Here is a 7500-nt window from a genome sequence, read left to right as displayed (position 1 = left end):
TGCAGGAGGCGCAATGACCCAGTGGTTGGGGCAGCGGACTCGCGGTCGGAGGATCGCGGTTTCGATTCCCAGACCGGGCGTTGTGTGTGTTTATTGAAGGAAAACACGTAAAGCTCCGCGAGGCTCCGGCAGGGGGTGGTGGCGACCCCTGTTGTACTCTTTCGCCCCAACTTTTTCTCACTCTTTCTCCCTGTTTCTTGTCTCCGACTTCCTACGCAACCGCTGAGCCTGGATGCGCATTCATCCATCCGTCGATGCTCTCGGTGTCGGGGGTTGACCTGCTTTCTCTTCTGCGGGTCTTACGTATAGCAAAGGACAATGTTTCGGACTTCTCTCACTACAGAGGCGCGATCTTGCGAGCTCTGGGACGAAGACCGCTTCGCTCAACAAACAAACAAAGCATAAGTTGCGAGCTAGCTGAAGTAGTTAGTACGTCGGAAAAAATGCTTAGCGGCATTTCTGCTGCGTCTTTGCGTTCTGAGTTCAAATCCTGCCGAGATCAACTTTGTCTTTTCATCATTTGGAGTCGATAAAATAAAATACCAGTCAAGTTCTGAAATCGATATAATTGATTAGTCACTTCTCCACTAAAAATTTCAGATCTTGTTCCCGTTGTAGAAAGAATTATTTCATAGAGACTCAAAATTATAAGATTTTTAATGGAAGTTTTAAAGCGAAATAGTATCACCGTTCAGTTCCTGTGAATGTATCAGAGCAAAGTTTCATGGCAGCCAGGGTAATCTCAAATGTGTGTAACATTCCATATCAGGCGGCAAGCTGGTAGAATTGTTGGCTCATTGGACGAAATACTAAGTGACATTTCTTTCAGCGTTTTATGCTCTGAGTTCACTGAGGTCAGCTTTGCTTTTCATCACCGGCAACCTCTTCAGAGGAATGGTGTGATCTTGGTTGCTTATACACCATGGAAACCGAGTGACCGGCTTTAGGGAGCTTAGGGCTCGAGAAAAATGTAAAAATAAAAACCTAGCAGCGCTATTAAAGCACGTGAGGCTCATTATATCTATCTATCTATCTATCATTCTGTCTGTCTAAACGGATTAAGTCGATTATAGCGACCCCAGTGCGTAACTGGCTCTTATTTAATCGACCCCAAAAGGATGATAGGCAAAGTCGACCTCGGTGGAATTTGAACTCAGAACGTAGAGGCAGACGAAATACCTGTTTCTTTACTGCCCACAAGAGGCTACATAAAAAGGGGACAAACAAGGACAGACAAACGGATTAAGTCGATTATATCGACCCCAGTGCGTAACTGGTACTTATTTAATCGACCCCGAAAGGATGAAAGGCAAAATTGACCTCAGCGGAATTTGAACTCAGAAAGTAACGGCAGACGAAATACCGCTAAGCATTTCGCCCGGTGTGCTAACGATTCGGCCAGCTCGCCGCTCTGTTTGGTGGTTATATCATTAAAAATGTTTTGCATTACTCTTTACTCTTTTACTTGTTTCAGTCATTTTAATGTGGCCATGCTGGAGCACCGCCTATAGTCGAGCAAATCGTCCCCAGGACTTATTCTTTGTAAGCCTAGTACTTATTCTATCGGACGCTAAGTTACGGGAACATAAACACACCAGCATCGGTTGTCAAGCGATGTTGGGGGGACAAACACAGACACACAAACACACACACATACATATATATATAAGGGTAAAGACCCCCTTCGGTCATGAATGACCATGGGATTGCACCTAGAAAGTTACCCTCCGAGACACAAGTCTGGGCAAGGTTGTTTATGGAAGACCAGCAGTCGCCCATGCATACCAGCCTCCCCTCTCCCCACCACCAGTGTTATCCAAGGGAAAGACAAAGGTCGATACAGCTTGGCACCTGTGACGTCGCAACTCATTTCTACAGCTGAGTGAACTGGAGCAACGTGAAATAAAGTGCCTTGCTCAAGAACACAACACGCAGCCCGGTCCGGGATTCGAGCTCACCTCACGATCGTGAGCTCGACGCTCTAACACTGAGCCATGCACCTTATCTATATATATATATATATATATATATATATATATATATATATATATATATATATATATATATATATATATATAATATATATATATAATAGTATATCTATATATCTATATATATATATATATATTAATATATATACTATAGTATATATATATACATCTATATATATATATACACACACGATGGGCTTCTTTCAGTTTCCGTCTACCAAATCCACTCACAAAGCTTTGGTCGGCCGAGGCTAAAGTAGAAGACACTTGCCCAAGGTGCCACGCAGTGGGACTGAACCCAGAACCATGTGCTTCGTAAGTAACCTACTTACCACACACCCACTCCTACGTCCCGACTCGATACCTTTACAAAAATAAATAAAAGCACAAAGAGCGTACGAATTCTTATTCAACTTTGGTGATATTTTCAGCATGACGGACAAGTGATTCAGTAAAACATTCCATCGTCGGCTCGAAGAAGCAAGTGCTAAAACGAAAGTAATATAAAAACATACTAAAAAGACGATGAGTGGGAAGTTGAAAACAGCATTCTATTCTATCATTCTGAACAATCTGACATTCCAAAGTGATGATCGCTTCCTCCACACTTCTTTTCTTATCATAATAGATAATGATGACAGAAATTTTAGGAATTCGCTACAATGATGTCTTCTCGTTTCTATTTTTTCTGAACATCTGTTATCGTTCTTACCTTTTTTTTCTCACCTTTTCTCACATAAAAATGCTTCAAATATTCAAATATTGTACTTGAGACATTTTGTGTCCGTCTCTCTCTCTCACTGTATCTATCTATGTGTGTGTGTGTGTGCGTGTGTGTGTGTGTGTGTGTGTGTATGTGAATGTGCGTATATTTGGGTGGGTATTTACTCTTTTACTTGTTTCAGTCATTTGACTGCGGCCATGCTGGAGCACCGCCTTTAGTCAAGCAAATCGACCCCAGGACTTATTCTTTGTAAGCCTAGTACTTATTCTATCGGTGTCTTTTGCGGAACCGGTAAGTTACGGGAACGTAAACACACCAGTATCGGTTGTCAAGCGATGTTGGGAGGGGGGGCAAATACATAAGCATACACACACACACACATATATATATAATATATATATATATATATATATATATAATATATATACGACGGGCTTCTTTCAGTTTCCGACTACCAAATCCACTCACAAGGCTTTGGTCGGCCCGACGCTATAGTAGAAGACACTTGTCCAAGGTGTTACGCCGTGGGACTGAACCCGGAACCATGTGGTTGGTAAGCAAGCACTTACCACACAGCCACTCCTAAACTTTTACCTTTTACTTGTTTCAATCATTTGACTGCGGCCATGCTGGGGCACCACCTTAAAGGGTTTTAGTCGAACAAATCGACCCCAGCATTTATATTTTTTAAAGCCTAGTACTTATTCTATCGGTCAATTTTGCCGAACCACTGAGTTAAGGGAACGTAAACACACCAACACCGGTCGTCAATCGGTGGTGGTGGGACAAACACAGACACGAAGACACACACACACACACACACACACATATGCATATATACGACGGGCTTCTTTCAGTTTCCGTCTACCAAATCCACTTACAAGGCTTTGGTCGGCCCGAGGCTATAGTAGAAGACACTTCTCCAAGGTGCCACGTAGTGGGACTGAACTCTGAACCATGTGGCTGGGAAGCAAGCTTCTTTATTTCATGAAATTGGCCATGAAGGCCTTACATAGCAGGGGACAACACAAAGTGGGGACAAAAAAACAAAACGAATTGAAAGAATGAATTAATATAATGAAAGATGAAATGAGGCTGTTCGGCCCCACCTCCGAGCGACTTCATTGAACCTGTTAATATAATATTATTTTTAAACACTAGTTTATAACACAAATATTAGCCACAGCTAGTTATCATTCCTCCGAACGATATTTACATTGTGTTTCATTAAAATATCATAAACACTTTTTTAGTCATTGAGCTGGTGTCCAATTTCTTGACCCAGCACTCATAGTTATGGTTTTCCTCAAAGTCCTTTAATCTAGATATGTATGCTGGGTCTGCCACGACACAACGAAGGTACTAAGGCATCCCTTTTACTTCTGATACGTCTACTTTTATGATTCTGTCCCACGAGTCTATTTCGTTATACACTTCTTCATTGTCTCGGCTGAACATTATGAAATATTTTTCTAAGGACAAGGGTGTGAAAATTTGAGGCTCCTGTGTGCTTGTGTTTATGTCAGGTAGGGTAGTATCTGTAGGGAGTGGTTGGGGTAGAGTGGGAGCTGGGTGAGTGTGGGACGGGGATCCTCCTTTACAGTATGTGCCTTTTTTCCCCTCTTATCTTTTCCCCAGCTGTTTCCCATTCGTTGTCCATCTCTGTTTCGACGCTGGTACTGGTCTTTATCTGTGGTGCCGCTTCACTCTCCTTTTCCTCAACCTTCGCGAGTAGTGGAGCACCAGTCACTTTCTCATTCTCTTGTCTCTCCTTAGCCTTCTCAAGTGGTGGAGGACAATCTGCTCTAATGTGGGCTTTTAGGCCACATTTATAGCACCACGGAATCCTCCATTCCACTCTGACCTTCAATTTTGCACATCCGACCGTGATGGTCTCGACCATCTTTTCAATATCTTCCTCTGCAAATTGTACCACCTTATCAATGCTCTGTCCTTGCCAGTTCCAGTGGGGTGTTTTGGTGGCCTGCAGGACCACCAGCTTCTCCTCCAAGCTTAACAGTATGGCAGTCACCAGCCAGGCTGCATCCATTTCTCGTGGTATTTCCTCCACCCTAATCCTAGAAGCGCGTCTCCCAAGGTATACGGGTAAAAGAATCACTTCATCAGTTCTCAGCGGTGTTGCTGAGTGCAGCCTGGTGGTAGCTACCTCCCGGAACTGCACCTCTACCGTTACAAACTTTTTTCCTCTGGCAATGTAGGAAATCCCTTACCAGATTGGTCTAAGTACCTTTTCGACTTGCACCGTCGACATAACTTCAATTCTCTTTGCTGCTTCAGAGTACGCCCTGTAAATTATGTTTTTTCTCTTTTCTCCTTTAAAACTTCTTTGGAGGAGGGGAACACTTTCACTTGGTTCCCCTCCCTTTTAAGCATGTTTTTAAATTTACTCAAATCCTCTAGACTCACGTCTTCACTCTTTTCCTCTGCCGCTGCGGCGTAACTTTTTGCCTCCATTTTCTCTTCTCTTCTTTTTAAACACTCCACAATCTCCTCCTCAGACGACACAAAGTTCGAAGAAGGGCAGTTTGCAAATTCTGAACAATTCAGGCCTTCACAGGTCCTCTTCCGACGCCTCTCCATTAAACAAGAGGAAAAACGTCGCACCGCCAAGACAACCAAAAAAACACGTGTGTTATTTGCAAAGACCGCAGTCGAACTAAACAAAACGCTATACAGGAAGCAAGCTTCTTACCACACAGCCACGCCTGCACCTATGTGTACATGCGTATGTTTTTTTCAATTTTGTCTTTCGGGGTCGAGAACTCATAATACTAATTAGCCGTTTCTATATATATGTATTTGTGTGTCTGTGTTTATCCGCCACACCATCACTTGACAACCGATCATGGTGTGTTTGCGTCCCCGTAACTTAACGGTTCGACAAAAGAAACCGATAGAATAAGTACTAGGCTTACAAAGAATAAGTCCTGGGGTCGATTTGCTCGACTAAAGGCGGTGCTCCAGCATGTGCCACAGTCAAGTGACTGAAACAAGTAAAAGAATAAAAGAATATATAATATAAATATGAGTGTGTATATAATTATATATATATATATATATATATATTATATATTATATATATATAATATATATATATATATGAGTGTATATATATATGACTGTATATATATAATATATATATATATATAGTCGCCATGATAGATCGTTAGCCACAACACGCATTTTTTTCTCTCCTTGTTTTTTCTGTGTCCCTTCTGTAGAAGAGCGTAGGCTCGAAACGTAAAAGACTTTTTCTATTCCTGAGCGTTATACTAATACATCTGTTTGTTTTGTACACCACCTGTATGTCTTTATTGTTTTCGTAAACTCTACCTATATATATATATATATATATATATATATTATATATAAACATGAACGAGGAAATGAATAAAAGAGATTTACTAAATCTCTTCTATTCATTTCCTCGCTTTCAACCTTGTGCTAATTGAGTGTATTTTAAACTGGTGTTTAGTCATTTGACGTCTATTTCTGGCATATAGGTGCTGTTTCTCAGTACTCTTAGTTATAATATATATTATATATATATATTATATATATGCGCACCTGTGTGTGTACGCGTATGTTGTGAGCTACGTGTGTATATTGTATGTGTGAGTGTATATGTGAGAGAGGGGCGGGGGAGAAAGAGGACAACAGCATAAATTGAAGCAGCGAGAATGTCAGATGAGCCAGGCGCTTAAGATGCACTCATAGGTAAGACACGTTTGGTGGTGGCGTTAGCGGTGGTGTAGGCGGTAGCAGCGGCGGCGGCGGCGGTAATGACGACGGCGGTGGAGATGACTGCGACAACGACAACGACCTGCTGCTTAAAATCCCTCTCGAAGAATTTTCGAGATGGTTTAGCGATGAAGCACAGGCGTGCGTTTGAGGCTGTGGCTTTTGTAAAGATTCCTAAATAGAGAGTGAATGTTGTTATTCTCTTTGGCATTCACCAGAGAGTATGAAATTATTCTCGAAGATGTTGTCAGCATCGACCACTAAAACCAGTGTAGCCTTTTCTGGCGGAGGATTACGGGCGGTTCTGAATAACACTTGACTTGGCAGGGCTACAAGGAAAGACCTATTTCGATCTATATATATATATATATGTTATACAGTGGCTGTGTGGTAAGTAGCTTGTTTACCTACCACATGGTTCCGGGTTCAGTCCCACCGCATGGCACCATGGGCAAGTGTCTTCTACTATAGCCTCGTGGCAACCAAAGCCTTGTAAGTGGATTTGGTAGACGAAAACTGAAAGAAGTCCGTCGTATATATGTATATGTATATATGTGTTATATATATATATGTGTGTGTGTGTATATATATATATATACATGTATATATATATATATATATAGATATATATATATATACATGATATATATATATAGATATAACTATATACAACCATAGATTATATATATATATATATATATATATAATATATATATATATATATATATATATATATATATGGTGTGTGTGTGTGTGTGCGTATGTTTGTGTGTCTGAGTGTGTCCCCCAACATCGCTTGACAACCGATACTGGTGTGTTTACGTCCCCGTAACTTAGCGGTTCGGCAAAAGAGACCGATGGAATAAGTAATTGGCTTACAAAGAATAAGTCCTGGGGTCTATTTGCTCGACTAAAGGCGGTGATCCAGCATAGCCACAGTCACATGACTGAAACAAGTAAAAGAGTAAAAGAGTATTATCATCTAAGGCGGAAGCTGGCAGATTCATTAGCACGCCGGACAAA

Source organism: Octopus sinensis, linkage group LG18 (assembly GCF_006345805.1).
Source record: "Octopus sinensis linkage group LG18, ASM634580v1, whole genome shotgun sequence".
NCBI classification, from domain to species: domain Eukaryota; kingdom Metazoa; phylum Mollusca; class Cephalopoda; order Octopoda; family Octopodidae; genus Octopus; species Octopus sinensis.
Note: the sequence above shows the minus strand (reverse complement) of the source record.